The following is a 25,576-nucleotide window of genomic DNA, read 5'->3' as shown; positions in this document are numbered from 1 at the left end:
AGCCCGCAGCTTCATCCGAGAAAACGGTGATGATGATGCTCTTCTGGTGGTGCAAGTGAAGATGACAGTGTGGGAACGGAGGTGGCGCGAAAGACGAGGGGAACGTCAGGGCAGCTCCTTGGAGGTGGAGGACGGGGTGGCTAAACTGGCGAGACGACTAGATCGACGACGGATCCTTATTCGGTACGGTGGATGAGGAACGTCGAGGTGTTGTTGTGGACGACGTCGTCGGGGAAGAGGCTCCGGCTGGGTAGCAGACGAAGGAGGGTGTGGGGCTTCGCGGGTTTTGCTAGCCTCGGTGTATGAATGGGTGGGCGGATGGGATGGGAGTGGGGGACCATGGCTTAGGGAAGCGCTTGTCTGAAATGTGGGGTAAGTTACGGAAGTACCCCCACCGATTTGAGGCAGTTCTTTTGGTTCAGGGGTATCACGGGCATTTCACGTGTCGGGATTTCACAGGAGGTGAAATTTTTCGCGCGCGTTGTAATTTTGGAATAGCAAGGTGCGGGTTGAGATGGAGGGAGTTGTCAGAGCACAACGACACAAAGATTTATCTTAAATATTTCGGAGTAATAAGGCGCAGGTTGAAGATGCGGGAGTTTCGCAGCACGATAGACAGCGACGCTAGCTTGAAATTTCGGCATAACAAGGCGCAACTTGAAATTTTGGGAGAACAAGCTTAACGTGTACCCAAAATAAAAAAAGACAATTTAGACTAGTATGATATACTACGTACAATGTGTTTAACACGCACAACACACACAGACACCATTTAGACTAGTAAGGTACACGTGAATTGTACGCATGAGATTTGGCAACCAAATTATGAATAAATACCACATTATAGCATGTAAGCTTTGAATCATATATGCATAATGTAGATGTTCGTTTAATTCTTATAGTTCGTTTCATTCAAAATCATCTAGTTTTTATAAGAAAGCTAATCTATTTTAAAATTCATGGAATTGTGCGTTGTAAGGCATAAAGTAAAAACAAATCATGAGGAAAAACATTTGGGCAATTTTGATACGGAAGATTCTAGAACAAAGAAGAAGTGCTTGTGTTTTGAGGTTTGTGCATTATGCTTAAGTTCAACCATAGAGTCTTCTAGATTGTACATGTAGCAAAATCTGGTGGAATCTAGATGACATCCAACGGCTAGTAGTGCTCAAATTTGCCACCTCTGCACCATCGGATTGGCCTCATCCAATCACCATCTTTCAAAGTTAAAGCTATTTGCACACTATATAAAAAATATAAAATATAATATATAGGGGTATAGATATAGATATGTGATCCGAAAGCCACCCATCATCTCCAATTACAATAGTATGTCCATGCACGGATGCCATGTGGCCGAACAATGTCTGCCATCGGTATCTCAAATTCAAACCAGTCTGACCTTGTTCAATGTGTATACATTACAACATGCTCGTTTCCAAACCACACCGCGCAGATCTCCGTTATATTCATGCATGCATGGGTTTCAAACATCATGATCTCTTATTCAAATATTTGAATTCAACTTTACATTGATTATGACCTCACCTAGTCTTTTACACCCACACATTGGTCTTCTCTTTATAATTGTACTACTAACTTTCTCTCGTGCATGCATTCACACACACTACGAGTCGGCATTATCCATCGCACACATGCAATTTTTTTCTTCAGGTCGGTCTCCCATGAAGGCACACACACACACACACATCCCTCTCCATCATATCGAGCATTCTTTATCTCTCATGTGCATGTGCAACGATCGATGTTCCTCTATGTGTGTGTGTGTGTATAGCTAGGTCTTTCATTGTTTTCCACATAAACCGATCAATCCATATATCTAGTGAGGTCTCACCCTCTTTCCCACGTCCACATCGATCAATCTATACCTCTCCATATAGGATTACATATATAGCTAATACACCCACATTAATTATATGTCCAACGCCCTCCTCTCATCATCCATGCCTTCCGCTTCATCTCTTAGACGCGCGCACAATGGCGAAGATAGCGGCAACAAGGGCCCTGCCCCCCTAACATCACTATATATCGAGGCTAATATGAAAGTGATCATTAGACAATTGCTGGTAAAAATGGTTTAAGTTGATGAATTGGCCCTCCTCGTAAAGGATTTGCAATGCTTGCCCCCCTAGCTCATGGGACATTTTTCATGGCTCCGCCACTGCGCGCAACAACACACGTTCTCGCCCCCTCTCTCTAAATATAGATCTCGCAGTTGTGCACTCCTTCATAGTCTTCCTCCACTTGGCCCCTCGCACCATCTTCTAGCCCCCACCGGATTTTTCCACATGTACAATCTAGGAGACTCCATGGTTGAACTTAAGCATAATGCACAAATCTCAAAACAACAGTGGTTCTCCTTTGTTCTAGAATCTTCCGTATCATAACTGCCCAAACTTTTTTTCTAGTTGAATTGTCATTATTAGTTTTTACTTTATGCTTTACAATGCACAATTCCATGAATCATAAAATAGATTAAGGGCTTCTTTGATTCAAAGGATTCTCGAAGGAATTTTGGAGGATTCTAATCCTTAGGAATTTTTCCTATCTTCGTTGTTTGATTCGTAGGATTGTAAACCATAGGAATTTTTCCATATGATTCATTTGCACTAGATTTCATTGGAAACATCCCATCCACTCAAACCTCTTTGAAAGAATTCTGCGTTTTTTCTATGCACAATCAAACACTCGTACCATTCTGTAGGATTCAAGACGACATTCCACTCTAATCCCATGTTCTTCCTATTCCCGCGTTTTGGAAATCCTACGAATCAAAGAGGCCCTAGTTTTTTTATAAAAACTAATTGATTTTGAATGAGATGAACTATAAGAATTAAACGAAGGTCTACATCAGGCATATATGACTCAGAGCTTACATGCTACAGTGTGGTATTTATTCATAATTTGGTTGCAAAATCTGATGCGTGCAATGCACGTGTACCTTACTAGTACTTCGAGTATGTGCAAAACACAATCGCACGCTACACAGTGTCTCTCTTACAGTTCATGAAGCCACATGGCACATGTGGAGGCATTGTCGCGACATCCTTGTGTGGATTGATCACAGTGACGTGTTGCTGGTTCCAGAAGAATGTACTCGTCCTCCCTGAGACGCACTGGCGGTACATGCACGATGCGAAGATGTGCACACACGCCACACATGCACTCATTCCCTCGCACGCACACGCGGGTACACGGGCGAACGCAATTTTGTACCAAGATCCACCCCATGTGATAATTTGACGCGTGTAAAGTCCTTCACTTCATTGATGGTCAATTAATATAGCGCATGCAAATTGAGTGGGCGTGAGGGCGGAAGAAAGCCATGCGCGTAGTACTGCGCGCATGCAGTAGTTTAATCATGGGTTGCTAGTAGTACTTCCATTGGTCTCCTTCGTATTTTGTGCCGATTTTTGACAGTAACATAATATTTACGCATCTGCAGTGTAGTCTACTTGAAATTTATGTTCCACTAAACTCATCGGGAGCCGTTTCGCGCCTCGAAACCAAAAACCATCAATTAATCTTTACCTTGTTCCCATCACATTCGAAAGTACTAGTGCTACAATTAAGTGCAAGCTTGCTCACACCTACTAGTACATACCAAACCTGAACATGTTCCCACTATGCAGGTTTTAGTACTAGTGCTAGTACTTAGGTTTTAAAAAGGGGAACTACCTAACCGAAAATTACTCTACCTTCCTCCTCATAAGTCCTCCTTCTTCGTTCGTCTTTGCCATGGCCGGTGTGCAGAGCTCTAGGTCGAGAACTACTCGTAACAAGGGAGCGGCAACCAAGGCTGCGGAAAAAAAGGGCTCGGCGCCACGCAGATACCTCGAAAGATCTCTCACGGGCAGGCGATGGCTCCCAGGAGCACCCTAGACACGGAGGCGAACATGCGGCGCTGGAGTCGTTATCCCTCGACGGCATGCCCGATCAGCTCAATAAGCACCTCAATAAGCAGAAGGAGTTCATCCACGGCTTGGTGGAGCTCCTGAAGGAGAGCCTCGACGACATGCCCGCTGAGCTCAATGAGTAGGGGGAGTTGACCGCCGGCTTGGTGATGCTGCTGAAGAAGAGCATTGCCTCGGAGAAGAAGGTGACCGGCGAAATCCTGCAACTTAAGGAGGACAAGGCGAAGCTCTGCCACGAGCTCGGCCTGCTGAAGGAGGAGAACGCCGGCTGGAAGAAGCTGCATGATAATAGTAGTTCCTCGATGAAGATGTTGCAGGCCCTCGTCATGGAACAGAAGGAGTTGGCGAAGCTCCGCATCGAGCACCCGGCTGCTGTCAAGGTACGTAATGCGGCCGTGGAACAGATGATGAAGGCTCGCGTCGAGAAATCCCGCGTCATGGACACAATGATGAAGATGGCGGAGGAGACGCGCAAGGAGATGGAGGTCGTGGAGGCGATGAAGAAGCAGTTACGACTCCGCGGACAGCAACCCTTCATGTAGTGAGAGCAGCGCCCCATACTTGTGTGTGCGTCTTCCTTCTTTTTTGGGGGTGATAATCCTCCTTCTTCTTTTGCTCCTGTGTTTCTTATTTTGCTTCGGGTGTTTGGCCGCACGTGTCACCTTCTCTATGAGGCATGAATAGAACAATGCTAAAATGAGATGACTAGCAAATTAGATCATTCTTTATCGCCAATAGAACAATGCCTCTTGCTAGTAATATATAATAAGAGTAGAGAGTAGAGGATATGGCACTGGGCTGCCGTGTTTCGTGCTCCTTCTTCGTACTCTAGTGGAAAACTTGAGTATACCGCACGGTTCTTTGCTCCTCCTCAGGTCGTCAGCACATTTATACGAGCAGTCAAATCACAAGGCCCCGCCTTCCAGCAGTAATGAGCCGTCAAATCACAAAGGCCCTCGCCTCTCATGAAAAGGACCAATCTAGACTGCCCCGCCCTCTAGCCTTTTAAAAAATATATACATTTGTACAGTAGTAGTATCGATGGATTGCACCATGGAGCAAAACTAACAAGATGTAATTAAAGAAAAAAGGTGGTACATATAGAGAGTGCTCGTCGCCAAATTATGCATATACTATATGACACTACCCACTATGAAGGTACTAGTAACATAGACTAGTAACTAGTCTATGCTACTCTCCACTATGACCAGCCAATATCGAGGCGCGGTTACCAACGAGGTCCTGGTTGTGTCTATACTTGAACAACTCACCCGACTGCATGTGCACCAGGCAGACGAAGCTCATGTCATGTTGGTGCCGTGTGCGGCCCGCACATTAACCAAAACCTCGCGCCTCCATCTCAGCCTCCGCATTTTAAACTTCTCAATCCCAAGGCCAAGGAGCAACGTGAAACCTATGATAGAGCCAATCGGATTGTTGAGAACACTACAATTTGTAGCTACAGATGCGTGTGTGAGAGAGGACGATTGTGTGCGTGCACCTCTTCTCAGAGTACAACTGTATGTGGGTGGCATCGACCTAGGGAGCAGTGATGGTGCGTGCGAGAAGTCCCGAGAGATAGGTGTAATGCGACTGAAAAAAAGACTAGTCTATAGCTCGCCACGAGGCTATTCCTGTCGAACGCCAAGCGTAAGATATGTATCCGACGGTGCCAGTTTTTGCACATACACAGCAGTAGAAAAAGAACTGGTACCATGGCATATGCTACACCACGGCCGAGAAAACGTGCCGACGTTACGCCATCCGAGAATAGTGCCGCACTTCGAAACTAGAACCGTCAATAAATTTTGAGCGCGTCTCGTCACATTCCAAATTACTACTACTACCACGCTATATTTAATTGCAAACCTGTTCACACCGATCACAACCTAAACGGTTTCCCACTTAGGAGCGTATTAGTAGTACTTGGTTATAAATACTACTATGCTAAGATGACGGCACATTCCTCCTCAACTCCTCATCCACAAAAAACAATCAAGTCAACCAAGCCACAGCCAGCGTGAGTTCTGGGTCGAGAGATTTCCACCAGGGAGAGGTGAGCATGGAAGAGGAACCACGACAGATGTCCCGCCTCGCTGCGAAAGCAGCCGACATGTCTAGCCGCGCACCAGTAGCAGCACAGAGGTCCTACCACGCCACCGAAGCAGCACAGAGGTTCTGCCGCGCCGTCGATGTAGCAGACTGGTCCGACCACGCCGCTGAAGCAGCAGAGATGTCCCACTGTGCCACCGAAGCAGCAGGGAGGTCCCGCCGCGCCGCGACGGCCTAGGAAAATTTCTCACGGGCAGGCGAGGACTCTTACAGGCGCATGCATGCGATAGTCCATAGCTAGCTGGATCAGATCTCCAGCTGGGCGAGGATGCAGGACGAGGCTACCGGCATCATCGGGCAACTAGGGGAGAGTAATGCGAAGCTCCGGGGCGAGCGCGACCTGTTGAGGGCGAAGATCGCCGGAAGGGTGAAGCAGGAGGAGGAGACTACTGCCTTGTTGCAGAGGACGGGCGTCAACATCAAGAAACTTATGGACGAGAATGCCATGCTCCGCATCGAGCGCAACAGGCTAGTGGAGGAATTCATGGATGCTGCCAAGCAGCGTATTAAGGACATGAAACTGATGAAAGAGATCATCGCCCACCGCCAGAACTAGTCTCCGCAACCTGCATCGCATAAATAAAGTAGAGATCAGCGAGCCAAATCATTCTATGCGTCTTCCTTCTTCTTTTGCCCTTGTGTATTTCGGGAGTAGCCGCATGTGGCTTTTTTAATTATCTTCCTAATTATGTAAGACAATTATTATGCACTCTCGTCGTCCTTATAAATATTCATCAGTCTTGCTATAAGTCGCAGTAGATGCTATATAGGTCCGTCAGATCTTACATCAAGATCCGTGCAAAATTTTCTTTTCAGATTTTCTTTTTTCTCTCATAAATCTCAGTTGAGTGAGACATTGCCACGCCATTAAACAGAGGCTCGGGCGCCATTAATGGAGACCTTGGGAGAGAGGTGGACGGCAGATGGAGGTCAAAGGGCTCGCACGCCTCCCGTACTCAACTAGCTACCATGCACGGCGCCTCCTAGCTAATAAAAAAAGGGGACGCGTGGCGGCACGTAAATGGTAAATAGAACTCCCACGGTTTCAATAATACTTGTGTTTCCAATTGTAACGTGACATCACTTGTTCCAAAATGACTTTGTTGATTGTTAATGTGTGCGCCTTCGCAAATCGGACAACAAAATTACCACAACATGTTGGTGCCATGTCATGACACCAAGCCAAGTTTCATCATTTCCATGCGTGTTTCGGATTTACAGGAATTAAAAAACCAAGTTTCTCAATGTTTCCAGCTGAGCCATGATGCCCAAATGTTTGAATTTCATTCCCATTTCTGACATGGGACCTAGAAATTTACCCGAGGACACACATGTGATTTTTCAACCAGCTTTGGTGCCCTAGAGCATGTGCTTGTATTTAAAATTTGAATTATGCACACAAAGGTGACACGTTCCCTCTCAGAACCACGAGCCTTCTTGAGTGAAGCTCCGGTTTGCAAGAAACTTATACCAAAACTTGTTCCTACTCTGCAAAATGTTTTACGACAACATGGTAGTACCATGACATGACACCATGCCAAGTTTCATGATTTTCAGGCGTGTATTGGATTTACAAGAATTTTAAAACCAACCTTCTCAATGTTCTCGGCCGAACCAAGATGCCCAAATGTTTGAATTTCATTCCCATTTCTTGCATGTGACCTAGAAATTCACCCGAGGACAAACATGTGATTTTTCAATCAACTTTAGTGCACGGGAGCATGTGCTTGTAGTTCAAATTTGAATTATGCACATTAAATGACCAGAAACTCAATTAATGTATAAAAAGGCCAAACGAACCCGGAATAATTCCTAAATTTAATAGGGCACTCATATAGTTCTATGTTGCCTCTGTAAAGAAAATCTAGGGGGAGGCAACGTATATTAGAAATGCCATTAGACATTGTTATTTTCACGTCAAACCTGTTGACCATGTTACATGACAAAAATAAGACGATTCTCACAATGATAAGTTAATGGTCTCCAGCACAACACACCCCTCAAATAAAACTAAGCACCCTGGAATTCTTTGACAAAACTAAGCACCCTGAAATTCTTTGACAACTAAACTGCTGGCTATATGATGTTGGCCATATATATTGTATGTATATAATGTGAAGAAACGAGTGGTAGTACTATACCAACTAGAAGATGAAATGTACGAAATATAACGAGAAGAAACATAACATAGTTCTGCTAGGGGCTCAGCACAACACACCCCTCAAATAAAACTAAGCATACCTGAAATTAAACTAAGCAACTAATCCAGTAGACACTGCATTAGAACCACCATGAGCAACGACACTGCCACCTTACTCGGACTCCTCATCCACGTCCTCGACTTCGTCCTTGTCCCTCTTCCTCTTGGCCGATACTTCTTTGCTTGAACTGCACACTTGGCTCTTGCTCTTCATCCAACCCTTGTAGATATTGAAACAAAGGTGGCCATCCATTGCAGCGTAGTGGATGTGGTCTATATCTAGTACATTCCACTCCCATGCATGATGAAACTTGAACGGAGGTTTCTTCAGTGTACCGTACAAAGGATGAACCATGGCTCCTGCCAGGGTCAGCATTGAAGGCTGATCACGGGAGGACACTAGCCCTTTCTTCTGGAGGTCGAAGGGGTCGCCTACAACGAGGCCTATCTGACCCAGGATTTCCTTCTTGTTCCTAAAGTCTACAGTAACGAATTTGACTCGGCTGTCCTTGAGGAAATTCTTAAAATCCTCGCACTCAACGTCGGCATGGCATATGTGGAAGATAAAGCATAAGTCATGCACGCAAACCTGGATCATGGCGGGCTTCTTCTTCTCTGGCTCCTTTAGATTCTTCTCGATTCCCAGGACTGTGGTGTACTCAACATCTAGCCCAGCGACCCACTCAACATTTGAGTTGTCGAACATGCGTTTGAAGCGAGCAAGGCATTCTTTGACCTTTGCGGAAGAACGGGTGTAGATGACATAGAACTCATCGCTGGTGATGGTTCTAACCTTGTACTCACCGCCGATCATGGAGATTTGGGACGCCATGGATTTGGGAGGAGGGTTAGGATTAGTGGAACTGCCGTAATGTGAAAGGACAAGACGACCAGGAGCGGTTTATCGATTGTAAAAATGTTGAGTGGGGGCGCGTGCGAATGGCAGGGTAGTGGCTTGCCTGGTGGATAAATGGATTCATGCACAGTACTATGGGGGCCCAATTAGATGTCATGTCTACTCAACATCCAATTAAATGGCTTTCGATATCATGTCAAGCGTCGGGAAAATTACATATGATACGAAGTTTTCCATTCTCCCATGATACGGGCTTCCGAGAGCCCTTGGATGTGAGATCGAACGGTTGCATGGCGTGATTCTAGACCTCTGGGTGAATATTCTATCCTGGAGGTTTATTCTGCAAATTTTCAGCAACTTAGCATGCGACCGTTCGATCTCAGATCCAAGGGCTGCCAGCAGCCCGTATCATGGTCGCGCCTACCATGGCCGTCGCCTCGCTCGCGCGGTCGAGCCCTTGGAGATTTAACACGGTGCGTTAGGCTATCTGATGTTGGCATGTCATACATAGTCATCATTTAGTCACTCATACAACAAGGTTAGCTATAAGGTTGGCTATAATAGTATTTTTTTTTGTTTACTTCTCTCTATCTCTTTCTTCGTAGTATTTATTGCATTTGCCAAGGAGTGAGCTCTTCCAATGAAATGGTGCTTAGATGAGGTGCTATGGGCATTAAATGGCTTAGCAACTCAAGTCCCCAATGCATAGGTGCTTAGTTTTTTGTTGCTAAGGGGTTGTTTGGTTCTAGGACTAGTATTTCCACACTTTGCCACACATTTTTGCCAAACTTGCCTAAGGTTAGTTTATCAAAATGAGAGCCACAAGTTGGCAAGCCTAAGGGAATCTTGCCACACTTTTTGTGTGTATGCCATGTGGGGCCCAAGTGTGGCTTGCCTAAGGTGTGGCTTGAACCAAACACTCACCTAAGTTGGTCAAACTTTCCTAACCTTAGGTGTTGCAATCTTTGGCAAAATTAGTCACAAACCAAACAGCCCCTAAGTTTGCTTTATCTAAGTACACGCGCTTATCACCGTTTCTTCCTGGGGTCACCAAACTAGTCTCTCTCTTCTTAATTAACTTGCCACATCAGACTTTATGCCTATGTGGCAAGCTTAGCACATGTAGGATCAAGTACAATAGTGGGCTATAAGCCCGCTTTACATGGCATTTTTGCATATCTGGGGGAAAGAGGCAAGGAAAGAGTGGAGGAGTGGGATCTCAAGCAAGAGCCAGCCTCTACATGGTGGAGCATTGGGAGAGGCACCTGTATGGAGGTGGTCAGGAATCGGGAGACTCAATCCGGTCGTAGCGCCACAGTTAAAATGATAATGGCAAGTCAAATCACCTGGCCCCACATGTCCAGCAGTAACTCATTGTCAAATCACACATCCCTACGTTTGCAGCAGCCTAGTCCCTCATCTTCTTGCGTCTGTCGAACCGACTAGGCGGAACTGCCCCACCTGCCGCGTGGTAAAAGCCCTGCCCTCGACTTTTAAATAGTATAGTATACTAATTTTGTATCCATGGATTGCGCCATGGAGCAAAGCCTCAAGAAAACGGCGGTACACATGTACGGAGTATACAGCACGCTCGTCGCGTTCGCGTCGCACCCCAGATGGTCGGTCGGTCTGGCATGCCGCTCTCTGAATGGAACGCGCGTCATATTGCATTTGCACACACATGTGGGACCGCAATTGAGAACCGACCATGTGCACACTCCTCGGCCCTGCAAGTCGGGTGAGTTAATAGAAGTACATACGTTGGTACCTGGACGATCCCTGCAAGACACGGAAGATCAGTTCGTCCATGCATGTGACCAGACTCCAGCAGACATGCCTGGATTGGCTATCGTCTACATATCGTGCAGGCTGTGATGTACAGGGCTGTAGTTCTGGTGAGAAACCTAAAAAATGGTTTCTTGTCATCTCGCAAAATTAGGTGTCATGTGCTTCAGATCATTGTGAGGGTTAAACCGTTCTCTCCCAAGCATCGCTGGCGAGGGAGGGCCTCCCACACCTTCTTCCTCGCTACCGTAGTGTGGGCCTGCCCAAAGGATCCCTTCCCCCTCCCCGCATCGATCAAATCATCGATGCTACCGCAGGACACGATTCATTGTGTTTCCTCGATGCATACTCCGGCTACCATCAAATTAAAATGGCAGAGCCTGACCAAGCCGCAACGGCATTCATCACACCATACGGCCCATTCTGCTTCAACACAATGCCCTTCGGGCTCAAGAACGCCGGCGCAACATATCAGCGCATGATTTAGACATGTCTGGCAAACCAGATCGGCAAAACAGTGGAGGCATACGTGGATGACGTGGTCGTTAAAACCAAGCATGTCGAAACTTTAGTAGACGACTTGAGGCTCACATTTGACAACCTCCGAGCATATGACATCAAGCTCAATCCGAAAAAATGCGTCTTCGGCGTACCAGCCGGAAAGCTCCTGGGATTCATTGTCTCCAGTAGAGGTATTGAAGCTAATCCGGCCAAATCCGAGCGTTGTCACAGTTGGCTACCCCAACAGACCTCAAGCAAATACAAAAATTGACTGGATGCTGGCGGCTCTAAGCCGCTTTATCTCCCGCTTGGGAGAAAAGGCATTACCCCTTTATCGCCTCCTCCGACTCACCGAACACTTCGAGTGGATGGATGCTGCCTCGGCCGAACTCAATTAAATAAAAGCCATATTGGAAACAAACCCAGTCCTGGCCGCGCCAAACATTGGCGAACCAATGCTATTATACATTGCGGCAACTCATCAAGTAGTAAGCGCAGTGCTCGTCCTCGAGCGAGAAGTGGACGGACACAAATCCCCCCTTCAAAAGCCGGTTTACTATGTGTCCACTGTCCTTACTCCATGCAAATCACGGTACCCGCATTATCAAAAGATAGCGTACGCGGTATTTATGGCATCCCGGAAGCTGCGACACTACTTTCAAGAGTGTTCGATAACGGTAGCCTCGGAAGTACCACTTAACGACATTATAAACAACCGCGACGCAACAGGCCGGATTGCCAAATGGGCCATTGAGCTCCTCCCGTTCGACATAACTTACAAGCCACGGCGAGCTATTAAGTCGCAAGTTTTGGCTGACTTCGTCGCTGAGTGGACGGAAGCCGAACTCCCTAAAGAGTACGGCACATATTCAAACTGGATCATGCACTTCGACGGCTCCAAAATGTTAGCTGGCCTGGGGGCTGGCGTCGTTTTGACGTCGCCAACAGGAGATACTGTTCAATACGTACTACAGATAATGTATACGGACTCCAACAACGCAGCCGAATATGAGGCCCTTCTACATGGTCTCCGGATGGCAGTATCCATGGGCATTCAACGCCTAGAGGTGCGCGGGGACTCGAACCTCGCGATATCCCAAATAAATGGAGAATTTGATGCCAAGGATCCGAAAATGGCAGCTTATCGCAACGCCGTCCTAAAAATATCAGCTCGGTTCGAGGGGCTCGAATTTCATCATATAACCCGGGAAAACAATCAGGCAGCAGATGTCCTAGCACGCATAGGCGCAAAACGCGACGCCGTCCCCCCCAACATCTTCTTGGAGAGGCTGTTCAAACCATCCCTAGTATGGGAGGGGGAACCCGGAAATAACAGCCCGGACCCAACCGCACTGCCCGACACCGAACATTCTAACATAATTGGAGGTTCTGCCAATGAAATAACATCTTCAGCCCATGTAATAATGGCAGTCATCGCCTCGTGGACAGAACCATTCCTAGCCTACCTAACTAGGTAGGAACTTCCTGAGGACCAAAACGAGGTACGCTGCATAGTGCGGCGATCTAAAGCCTATAAAGTCCATGAGGGAGAGCTTTATAAGAAAAGCACCACCGGAGTCCTTCAAAGGTGCATCTCCGAAGAGGAGGGGCGGAATCTTCTGGCGGAAATTCATGTCGGACTCGGCAGGCACCACGCCGCAGCTCGGGCCCTGGTAAGCAAGGCCTTCCGTACAGGTTTTTATTGGCCGACGGCCAGGGCAGACGCCCAGGACTTGGTCCAACTTGTGCTGGTTGCCAGGTTTTTGCAAATCAAAGCCATATGCCACCCACCGCCCTCCGTACTATCCCCATCACCTGGCACTTCGCGGTCTGGGGGCTTGACATGGTTGGACCCCTTAAAGGAGGAACCCACAAGCAAAAATACTTACTGGTCATGGTGGATAAATTCACCAAATGGATAGAAGCCAAGCCTATTAAGACGGCCGAATTCGGACCGGTGATAGACTTCATATCCGGGGTCGTACGCCGTTACGGCGTCCCCCACAGCATCATCACTGATAACGGCATGAACTTCACGGCCGACGAGGTAAAACTCTGGTGCAAAAACATGGGCATCAAGCTCGATTATGCTTCCGTCTATCACCCACAAACTAACGGTCAGGTCGAGCGAGCAAATGGTCTTATCATGAGCGGCATCAAACCCAGATTAGTGCGGTCCCTCAAGGAATCTAACACGCATTGGGTAGAGGAGCTCGACTCTGTACTCTGGGGGCTGCGGACCACGCTGAATCGCACTACCGGATACACACCATTCTTTATGGTATATGGCGCAGAGGCAGTTCTGCCCTGCGACATAATTCATGACTCACCTCGAGTGCGAATGTACAAAGAAAGAGAAGCCGAGCTCGATCGGTAGGACAGTTTGGACACCTTGGAGGAGGAGCGTGACGTGGCAAAAGCCCGTTCCGCATTCTATCAACAGCAGGCTCGAAGATACCAAAGCAAAGAAGTACGTGCCAAAACCTACAACGTTGGCGAGTTAGTTCTACGCCTGCCGGACAAGAAAAAGGACAAACTCAAGCCCAAATGGGAAGGTCCATTCATCATTGACCAAGTCCTGACTGGTGGAGCGTACCGTCTGCAGGATGCATGGGATAACCGACTCGAGCCATACCCATGGAACGCAGCCTGACTCCGAAGATTCTACGCCTAACGCCGGACTCTGTGTTCGTCTCCTTCCTCTGTCCATTTTTTATTCACTATCTGTCTTATATTTTTCTCTTTCTCCCTTTCTTTTCTCTCACAGCCTTTAGAGGCCCATTCGTGCCTTGTTTGCACGCAACTGACGCGCTATCCGCGCTCGTCATACCTGGGGGCTTCTTTCACAGAAGCTTAAATTATTTACCTAGGCCTCACGCCTAACACATGTGTTATACTTCCACACGTACCTTTTTTCACCATTATATGCATCGATATGACTTAAGTTTTGGCCAAGCTGGGTTGCCTGGCTCTTGTATTTATGCCCTACGTTCCCGTTAATTCGGCTAGGGCATAAGGGGAGCACCTCTGTGATTGTTACCGCCGGGTCAGCCGGACGTGTACCTCAGACTGGATGAAGCCGAAAGCTAGCGTTCTTAAGGGAATATTCAGTCGGTGAACAAAAGATGACTTTCATTTATTATCCATATCTGCCCCCAAGTGCTTTTTCTGCGCTTGTTATCGCAGTTCGGACATGCACTTTAGGGCATGCTCACCCAGGGAAAGGAACCCTTAATGGAACTATTCTCCCTGGAAGATGTTTCTTACTACCCATGTAATATAACATAACTAGTTGGGAACTTGTTTGATAAAGCACTAATGACCCCTATGCCTCATCTCCATGCATGCCCCGGTTCTTACATAACCGAGAGGGTATTCAGATACACTCCAGACTGTCGGGTATCGAGGTTGAAGCGAAAAGGTCTGCCACGACAAACGATCTACAATCCGGCTAGAAGGCATTATACATGTCACTTTAAAATTACATAGTCAATTTGACTCGTTGAATTCCTCTTCAATACCATCCAACAGGCTGTCTAGTCTACAGTCCTGTTGGGAATACTTTGCGGCCAATTCTACTTGGCCGTACACTAAGCTCACAGGGATCTCCTTCCCATCGGGCCCCACAGGTCCGACTTTGGCCATGTGGTTCTGGTCAGCCTTCGTGTAACGTGTCTTCACCATCGCCCAGGCTTCCCTGGCGCCCTGACGGCAGGCCGATATCTTCCATAATCGAAAGCGCCGCCACGCTCCCTTTAGCTTTTCTGCAAGCTCTCCAAGGCCTTAGGGTATGGAGACGGATGGCCACAAGGCCTGGGCGACGCTTTGCATCACCTGCCGAACTCGTTCGTGCAGCTGCGAGAGCTCGGGAAGAAGGTCACCCGTTGTACCAGCCATTTCCTCGGCAGGACGACCTATTAACATACCTACAGACATAACTCTGTCAGCCAGCTTCCTCACCGAACTCTCTTTCAAAGTTCGTTCAAGAACTTACTAAATATGCTGTGTCGAAGCCGCCGATTCTCCTTAACAGAGTCCGACAATTGGGCACGAACATCTTGTAGTTCCACGCCCAGCTTGGTGTTGGCATCTTGGAGATCATTTTTCTCCTGCCTCACCCTCGTAAGCACGTTCTCGCCGGCCTTTAGCTGGCGTATGAGCTATTGCTTATCCGGATTTACTCCAGCGTCATCTGCAATTTTATCGTCAAATCTGCATACATGCCACATTGTATATGATACTTATCATTCAAAAGATATGTTACCAGAGGGGGTCTCTTTGGGCTCCCCTGCTGCGGCCAATGCGGCCTGAAGTTGGGCTTTGCACTCTTCCAGCTCCTGGGACAGTTGAGTATTCTTTTCTGTAAGAACCTGTATAACAAATGATCCTTAAATCAGTTATCCTAACTGTTTCAAGTCTCAGGGGCTACTGATATATATAATCATCAAATTTTCTCACCCGTATGTCTTTTACATACTGCTCCGTGGCTCTGGCTAGACCATTTTGAGCGGCACAGAGGTGCGCGTCTCCCGAGTTGAAGGCATCCAATGCCTCTTGGGAGAAACAAGCGTCACGAAGAACAGTCCGGTGACGCCTGTGGTTCATGGCACTTTCCATCTCGGAATGGGTGGCGGATAGTTTATCCACGTCCTCTGTCGGAGGAGCACCCGGCGCACGCCTTGTATTCGTTCCCGCCTTCGAATCTGGCCTTGGAGCCTAGCTTGTGGAGGCGCGATTGGTAGCCTCTCCGGGTATAGTCCGGCGAGCGAAAAGAAAAAGGGCATGGGCGTTAATATGCCTCTGAGAATAATATCTTGCAATAAGGACAGCGCGTCATACCGCTGCGCCGGTGTCTCAATCCGGACCGCGGGTCTTTTCAGCCTGCCTAGCCTCGCGGCCCCTTGCTGGCCAGTCGCCACAGGCTCGACCTTCGAGGACCTCCCCTGCAAAACACGGCTGTTATACGGCGATCAATAAACACGCAAGGACGGATCCCTTTTTGAAGTGTTGGGACTTCGGTCTCAGTCACTTGTGACGCTGGAAGTATCCCAGGGTAATCGGCCGTAATGGCCACCAAGGCGTTGTCATCGCTCGATTGATAAAATACACCATCAATCAACTTCACAGATATGTCCGGATCCTCTTGGGAGGCCGGGTCAAGGGACCGCTCCAGGTCTTCGGGTTGTGGAGGAGGGCTGTTTATCTCCCTTACAGCCTGGCGCAACTCCTGCGATAAAACCGCTACACTGAATACTTAACTATGGGAATATGAAACGGATGGGCAAGAAAAAGAGTCTGCTTACCCAACTCGGAGGATTGTACATGGAAAATCCGCCCTACAGGTTGACGCGGAGGAATTCCTCCTCTTCTCCCTTGTACAAAGTGGATAAGATCTTTGTTAGATCAGCAACCGATTTTGGCCCTTTATGGCCGCAGCGGGTGGCGTCATCATCCCCGTTGAAATCCCACATGGGGTGGCCTCTATACTGAAGTGGCTGCACCCCCGCATGATGCATGTGGCCATGACCTCGATCATGGTCAATCCGTAATGATCTAAAAAACTTATCTGGCTCATCAGGTAAAGAACGTCCCTGTCATCTTCCTCCTGGGGGCTCCATGGATGCCATCTCCGGCGCTTCTTTAAAGGGGCGTTGTTGAACTCAGGGAGGCCGATCCGAATAGGGTCCGGGAGGGGGACGCCTTCTATATAAAACCATTCTGAAGGCCAGTCTTCAGACGTCTTCTTTGGGGTTCCGGATAGATATCCGGTCCCGGCAATACGCCACACTTCGGCTCCGCCCACTTGAACAACTTCTTCCACAACGCGAAACGAGCCTCACAGCCCAAAAACAGCTCGCAAAGGGCTACGAAGCCCGCGATATGCAATATGGAGGCAGGTGTGAGGTTGTGCAACTGGAGGCTGTAGAACTCCAGGAGCCCCCGGAGAAACGGATGAATTGGGAATCCGATCCCTCTTACCAAATAAGGGACAAGGCATACCCGCTCTCCCTTGGAGGGATTGGGAAGGCTCTCCGCTTGCTCTCCGCCATTATAGGTGGCGAGCCCGGCTCGAACCGGGACCATGAATGCTGGGGGAAGGAATCCCTTGGCCTGAAGCATCACTAATTTGTCGTGAGGGACAGAACATCTCTCCCAATCTCCGGGCTTGGGGCTAGGGGAGCGAGAGGAGGAGCTGCGTCGACCGGCCATGTTGGAATGGATCTCTGTCGAATACGCTCCGATGAAGGCTCGCCAAGGGGGTATGGTGTGATTTGGATCTAAATCCTCGTCTCTTTAAATAGGCAGCTCACTCGCACAGCTAGGGGGGTAAAAGTAAAAACACCCTGGCTCTTCGCATTTGCTCAACACGTGGAAAGTGGCCATTATTGGGCGTGGAAGCCAAGGAGTGCAACATTCACAAGAAGCCGGACACTATTTCGACAGGTACATAGAATCTGGAGAGGAACCCGCCTTGCAATGCCGAAGACGATACTGCGCCGGACTCATCGTCATTGAAGCCCGGTTCGGGGACTACTGAGGGAGTCCTGGATTAGGGGGTCTCCGGACAGCCAGACTATCTCCATTGGCCGGACTGTTGGACTATGAAGATACAAGATTGAAGACTTCGTCTCGTGTCCGGATGGGACTCTACTTGGCGTGGAAGGCAAGCTAGGCAATACGAATATGGATATCTCCTCCTTTGTAACCGACCTTGTGTAACCCTAACCCTCTTCGGTGTCTATATAAACCGGAGGGTTTTAGTCCGTAGGACAACAACCATAACATACAATCATACCATAGGCTAGCTTCTAGGGTTTAGCCTTTCTGATCTCGTGGTAGATCTACTCTTGTAATACCCATATCATCAATATCAATCAAGCAGGACGTAGGATTTTACCTCCATCAAGAGGGCCCGAACGTGGGTAAAACATCGTGTCCCCTGCCTCTTGTTACCATCCGTCCTAGACGCAAAGTTCGGGACCCCCTACCCGAGATCCTCCAGTTTTGACACCGACACCGCCCCCTACTACTCCCACCACTGGCCAGGCCATCCCTCTACTCACCCACACCCCCTATTATTCTGCGGCGACAGCAGCCTCACACCGCAGCGAACCAGCGAACCCTTATACTCCTCTACGCGTGGGCATCCACTGCCGCGTCTTCCCCGGCTCCGCGTCGTCCCCTTCCTAGGCCTCACCGTCGTCCACCGCCCTGGTGCTCTCGTTGCGGCGTGGTCAACATGGTCAAGGAACGGCTTCCATCGGACGTGGACTGTACATGGAGAGGCTGACGGCTGGGTCCACGGCCGCAGCAAAGAAGTGCCTCCTTATTACGTGCAAAATAATTATTCCTCCACCTGACAGCGGGGACCCACCGGACGGGCCACCGTATTTTGCAAAAAAAATGTTTCCCCCTGACTGCTGGGACCCACCAGCTACATCTTCGCGCGCAAGGAAGTGTGTCTGGGCAAAAAAATGATTCGCCCCCCTGACTGCTTGGACCCACCAGCTACATCTTCTCACACAAGGAAGTGCCTGACAGTCGGGACCCACCTAGTCGAAGCGTACGTAGTGTTGTCATTCTGGTCACGAACGTGTACGTACATACTGGTCGATGTAGAGGCGTGCACGTGTCATAGTAGATGTGCGCACGTAGCATGTACACGTACGTACAGCGGCCAGTGTGCAAGAAAGAAAATACAGCCACATACGTACATACGGGAAGGGTCTCAAACGCCTACTCGCGCATACGTACGGCCAGGGCTCATGTACATGGCTGGGTCAGAACAGAGAAATTGCATCATCGTCGTGTTCATGGGGAGCCAACCGGCTGGGTCGGAACGGAATGAGTCATCGTGTTCATCGGGAGGGCTTGGACGGAACAACCCATGGAAACGAGGCTTAGCGTACCGCAGAACGGAGGAAACGGCCTTGTGTTTGACCGGCCACGTTCGAAACGGGATCCTGTTCATAGGGAGGGGTCTGGCGTACCACAAAATGGAGGAAACGGACCTCCTACGGTCGAAACGGGGGTCCTGTTGATCGGGAGGGGTGTGGCGTACCGCAAAACGGAGGAAACGGACTTGTGTTGGAGCGCTACGGTCGAAAACGGGGTCCTGTTCATCGGGAGGGGTGTGGCGTACCGCAAAATGGGACTCCATGGGATACAGTTCAGCTCCACCGTCAACCCCCTCCAGCCTCCACGGGCTACTGTTCATCCACCATCAACCTCCTCCAGCCTCCACCTGCTCCTGTTCATCCATGGGCTCCTGTTCATACAGCCTCCACCACGCGCTACTCCACCGGCTACTGTTCAACTAGCCCTCTCCACAGGCTCCCGTTCAACCACCCCTCCATAGGCTACTGTTCATCCAGCCCTCCACCGTCTACTGTTCATCCTGCCCTCCACAAGGTGGTCTTGTTCATCCTGCCCTCCACGGGGTCCTGTTCATCCAGCCCCAACCGGCTCGATCGATCGAGGTCCTGTTCATCCAGAGGCAACACCACGAGGGCTTGTTCATCCACCCCCACCAGGAACAGTTCATCCAACCCCCCCAGCAACGCTCACTGTTCATCCAGAGGCAGCATCGATCGGCTTCAGTTAGCAGCAGTAATGAAGGAATCGCTCGATCGGGAACAGTTAACAGCCATCGATCAATCGCTCGGGTTCAGTAACGCGTAGCCTGCAGTGCAATCGCTCGGGTTCAGTTAGAGCCCAACGCCTTGCACCCACGTGTGTGCGTGTACGAGAGAAACGCGCATCGCTCGGCCCCGACCACCCACCGTAACCGGGAACACCCCGATATTTTCCTTGCCCTCGCTTCTACCACGGTTTTTTCCGTCATGGACGGCCCAAAGAATGTCATGCAACTGCGTCTCCGGCCCGCCCAGGACAAAAAGCCCATTTTCTGTCATGATTTTTTGTCATAGAAGTAGGACCCCACCAAATCTATGATGATACCATGTTTTGTCACAATTATTGTCATAGAAGTGTCATAAGTATGACAGGAAAAAAATTCGTTCGGCCCAAAATGTCATGGATGTGGCTTTTTTGTAATGATATGAGCATCTAGGTTATTGACCGTAGATGTGTCTCAGTCATGTCTACATAGTTCTCGAACCCGTAGGGTCCGCACGCTTAACATTCGATGACGATTTGTATTATGAGTTATGTGATTTGATGATCGAAGGTTGTTTGGAGTCCCGGATGAGATCACGGACATGACGAGGAGTCTCAAAATGGTTGAGACATAAAGATTCATATATTGGAAGGTTACATTCATACACCGGAATGGTTCAGGTCGTTTCGGATGAGTTTCGGAGTACCGGGGATTACTGGAATCCCTCCGGGAAGTTATTGCGCCTCATGGGCCTAGTGGTGGAAGAGAGGAGGCCGGCCAAGGAGTGGCGCGCCCCCCAAGCCTGCTAGGAATAGGAAAGAGGAGGGGAATCCTACTTGGACTAGGGAGTCCTAGTAGGATTCCCCACACCTGGCGCGCCCCCCTTGGGCCGGCCACCTCTTCCCTCCCGTCCTTTATATACGTGGCCAGGTGGCACCCCATAGACACACAAGTTGAACTTTTAGCCGTGTGCGGTGCCCCCTCCATAGTTACACACCTCGTCATATCGTTGTAGTGCTTAGGCGAAGCCCTGCGTCGGTAACTTCATCATCACCGTCACCACGCCATCGTGCCGACGGAACTCTGCCTCGGCCTCAACTGGATCAAGAGTTCAAGGGACGTCATCGAGCTGAACGTGTGCGGATCACGGAGGTGCCGTGTGTTTGGTACTTGGATCAGTTGGATCGCGAAGACGTTCGACTACATCAACCGCGTTACTAAATGCTTCCGCTTTCGGTCTACGAGGGTACGTAGACACACTCTCCCCTCTCGTTTCTATGCATCTCCTAGATAGATATTGCATGATCGTAGGTAAATTTTTTGAAATACTGCGTTCCCCAACAGTGGCATCCGAGCCAGGTCTATGCGTAGATGTTATATGCACGAGTAGAACACAATGAGTTGTGGGGGATAATAGTCATACTGGTTACCAGCACGTCTTACTTTGATTCGGTGGTATTGTTGGATGAAGCGGCCCAGACCGACATTACATGACCGCGTTCATGAGACTGGTTCTACCGACGTGCTTCGCATACGGGTGGCTAGTGGGTGTCTGTTCCAGCCTTAGTTGAATCGAGTTTGACTATGCCCGGTCCTTGTTGAAGGTTAAAACAACACACTTGACGAAAAATCATTGTGGTTTTGATGCATAGGTAAGAACGGTTCTTGCTAGAAGCCCGTAGCAGCCATGTAAAACTTGCAACAACAAAGTGGAGGACGTCTAACTTGTTTTTGCAAGGCATGTTATGATGTGATATGGTCAAGATGTGATGAACTATAATATGCAAGGGATGGATAAGACAATTCCTGAGCTCTTCGCAATGCTAAAGGCTACGGAGGTAGAAATCAAGAGGGAGCATCAAGTGTTGATGCTCAACAAGACCACTAGTTTCAAGAAGAAGGGCAAAGGGAAGAAGGGGAACTTCAAGAAGAACGGCAAGCAAGTTGCTGCTCAAGTGAAGAAGCCCAAGTCTAGACCTAAGCCTGAGACTGAGTGCTTCTACTGCAAAGGGACTGGTCACTGGAAGCGGAACTGCCCCAAGTATTTGGCGGATAAGAAGGATGGAAAAGTGAAAGGTATATTTGATATACATGTTATTAATGTGTGCCTTACTAATGCTCGCAGTAGCGCCTGGGTATTTGATACTGGTTTTGTTGCCCATATTTGCAACACGAAACAGGGGCTACAGATTAAGCGAAGATTGGCTAAGGAGGAGGTGACGATGCGCGTGGGAAATGGTTCCAAAGTCGATGTGATCGCGGTCGGCACGCTACCTCTACATCTACCTTCGGGATTAGTTTTAGACCTGAATAATTGTTATTTGGTGCCAGCGTTAAGCATGAACATTATATCTGGATCTTGTTTGATGTGAGATGGTTATTCATTTAAATCAGAGAATAATGGTTGTTCTATTTATATGAGTAATATCTTTTATGCTCATGCACCCTTGATTAGTGGTCTATTTTTATTGAATCTCGATAGTAGTGATACACATATTCATAATATTGAAGCCAAAAGATATAAGTTTAATAATGATACTGCAACTTATTTGTGGCACTGCCATTTAGGTCATATTGGTGTAAAGCGCATGAAGAAACTCCATGTTGATGGGCTTTTGGAATCACTTGATGCTTGCGAACCATGCCTCATGGGCAAGATGACTAAGACTCTGTTCTCCGGAACAAGGGAGCGAGCAACAGACATATTGGAAATAATACATACTGATGTATGCAGTCTGATGAGTGTTGATGCTCGTGGCGGGTATCGTTATTTTCTGACCTTCACAAATGATTTGAGCAGATATGGGTATATCTACTTGATGAAACATAAGTCTGAAACATTTGAAAAGTTCAAAGAATTTCAGAGTGAAGTGGAAAATCATCTTAACAGGAAAATTAAGTTTCTACGATCTGATCGTGGAGGTGAATATTTGAGTTATGAGTTTGGTCTTCATTTGAAACAATGCGGAATAGTTTCGCAACTCACGCCACCTGGAACACCACAGCGTAATGGTGTGTTCGAATGTCATAACCGCACTTTATTATATATGGTGCGATCTATGATGTCTCTTACTGATTTACCGCTATCGTTTTGAGGTTATGCTTTAGAGACAGCTGCATTCACATTGAATAGGGCACCATCGAAATCCGTTGAGACGACACCATATGAACTGTGGTTTGGCAAGAAACCCAAGCTGTCATTTCTTCAAGTTTGGGGCTGCGATGCTTATGTGAAAAAGCTTCAACCTGATAAGCTCGAACCCAAATTGGAGAAATGTGTCTTCATAGGATACCCAAAGGAGACTGTTGGGTACACCTTCTATCACAGATCCGAAGGCAAGATATTCGTTGCTAATAATGGATCCTTTCTAGATAAGGAGTTTCTCTCAAAAGAAGTAAGTGGGAGGAAAGTAGAACTTGATGAAGTAACTATACCTTTCCCTTATTGGAAAGTAGTTTGTCACAGAAATCAGTTCCAGTGATTCCTACACCAATTAGTGAGGAAGATAAGGATGATGATCATGAAACTTCTGATCAAGTTACTACCGAACCTGTAGGTCAACTAGAGCAAGATCCGCACCAGAGTGGTACGGTAATCCTGTTCTGGACGTCATGTTACTTGACCATGATGAACCTACGAACTATGAGGAAGCGATGATGAGCCCAGATTCCGCAAAATGGCTTGAGGCCATGAAATCTGAGATGGGATCCATGCATGAGAACAAAGTGTGGACTTTGATTGACTTGACCGATGATCGGCAAGCCATAGAGAATGAATGGATCTTCAAGAAGAAGACTGACGCTGATGGTAATATTACTGTCTACAAAGCTTGACTTGTTGCGAAAGGTTTTTGACAAATTCAAGGAGTTGACTATGATGAGACCTTTTCACCCGTAGCGATGCTTAAGTCTGTCCGAATCATGTTAGCAATTGCTGCACTTTATGATTATGAAATTTGGCAAATGGATGTCAAAACTGCATTCCTTAATGGATATCTCAAAGAAGAGTTGTATATGATGCAACTAGAAGGTTTTGTCGATCCTAAAGGTGCTAACAAAGTGTGTAAGCTCTAGCGATCCATTTATGGACTGGTGCAAGCCTCTCGGAGTTGGAATATACGCTTCGATAGTGTGATCGAAGCATATGGTTTTATACATACTTTTGGAGAAGCCTGTATTTACAAGAAAGTGAGTGGGAGCTCCGTAGCATTTCTGATATTATATGTGGATGACATATTGTTGATCAGAATTGATACTGAATTTCTGAATAGCATAAAAGGGTACTTGAATAAGAATTTTTTTAATGAAAGACCTCGGTGAAGCTGCTTATATATTGGGCATCAAGATCTATAGAGATAGATCAAGACGCTTAATTGTACTTTCACAAAGCAGATACCTTGATAAAGTTTTGAAGAAGTTCAAAATGGACCAGTCAAAGAAAGGGTTCTTGCATGTGTTACAAGGTGTGAAGTTGAGTCAGACTCAATGCCCGAGCACTACAAAAGATATGGATAAAATGAAAGTCATTACCTATGCCTCAGCCATAGGTTCTATCATGTATGCAATGTTGTGTACCAAACCTGATGTGTGCCTTGCTATTAGTTTAGCAGTGAGGAACCAAAATAATCCAGGAGTGGATCACTGGACAGCGGTCAAGAACATCCTGAAATACCTGAAAAGGACTAAGGATATGTTTCTCGTTTATGGAGGTGACAAAGAGCTCGTCGTAAACGGTTACGTCGATGCAAGCTTTGACACTGATCTGGATGACTCTAAGTCACAAACCGGATACGTATTTTTATTGAATGGTGGAGCTGTCAGTTGGTGCAGTTCTAAGCAGAGCGTCGTGGCGGGATCTACGTGTGAAGAGGAATACATAGCTGCTTCAGAAGCAGCAAATGAAGGAGTTCATATCCGATCTAGGTGTAATATACCTAGTGCATCGGGTCCAATGAAAATCTTTTGTGACAATACTAGTGCAATTGCCTTGGCAATGGAATCCAGATTTCACAAGAGAACCAAGCACATCAAGAGACGCTTCAATTCCATCTGCGATCAAGTCAAGGAGGGAGACATAGAGATTTGCAAGATACATATGGATCTGAATATTGCAGACCCGTTGACTAAGCCTCTCTCACGAGCAAAACATGATCAGCACCAAGACTCCATGGGTGTTAGAATCATTACTATGTAATCTAGATTATTGACTCTAACGCAAGTGGGAGACTGCTAACTCTTGAGCATGCGTTGGTTTTCCCTTGAAGAGGAAAGGGTGATGCAGCAAAGTAGGGTAAGTATTTCCCTCAGTTTTTGAGAATCAAGGTATCAATCCAGTAGGAGACTACACGCAAATCGCCTAGTACCTGCACAAACAAATAAGAACCTTGCAACCAACGCGATAAAGGGGTTGTCAATCCCTTCGCGACCACTTGCAAAAGTGAGATCTGATAAAGATAATAAGATAAATATTTTTGGTATTTTTGTTGTATATATTGCAAAGTAAATAGTAAACTAGAATTGTAGATCAGAAACTTATATGATGTAAAGTAGACCCGGGGGGCATAGGT

The sequence above is a fragment of the Triticum urartu genome, chromosome 2A (assembly GCF_056163025.1).
Source record: "Triticum urartu cultivar PI428250 chromosome 2A, HENAU_Tu73, whole genome shotgun sequence".
In the NCBI taxonomy this organism is placed as follows: Eukaryota; Viridiplantae; Streptophyta; class Magnoliopsida; order Poales; family Poaceae; genus Triticum; species Triticum urartu.
This window is presented reverse-complemented; position numbering follows the sequence as displayed.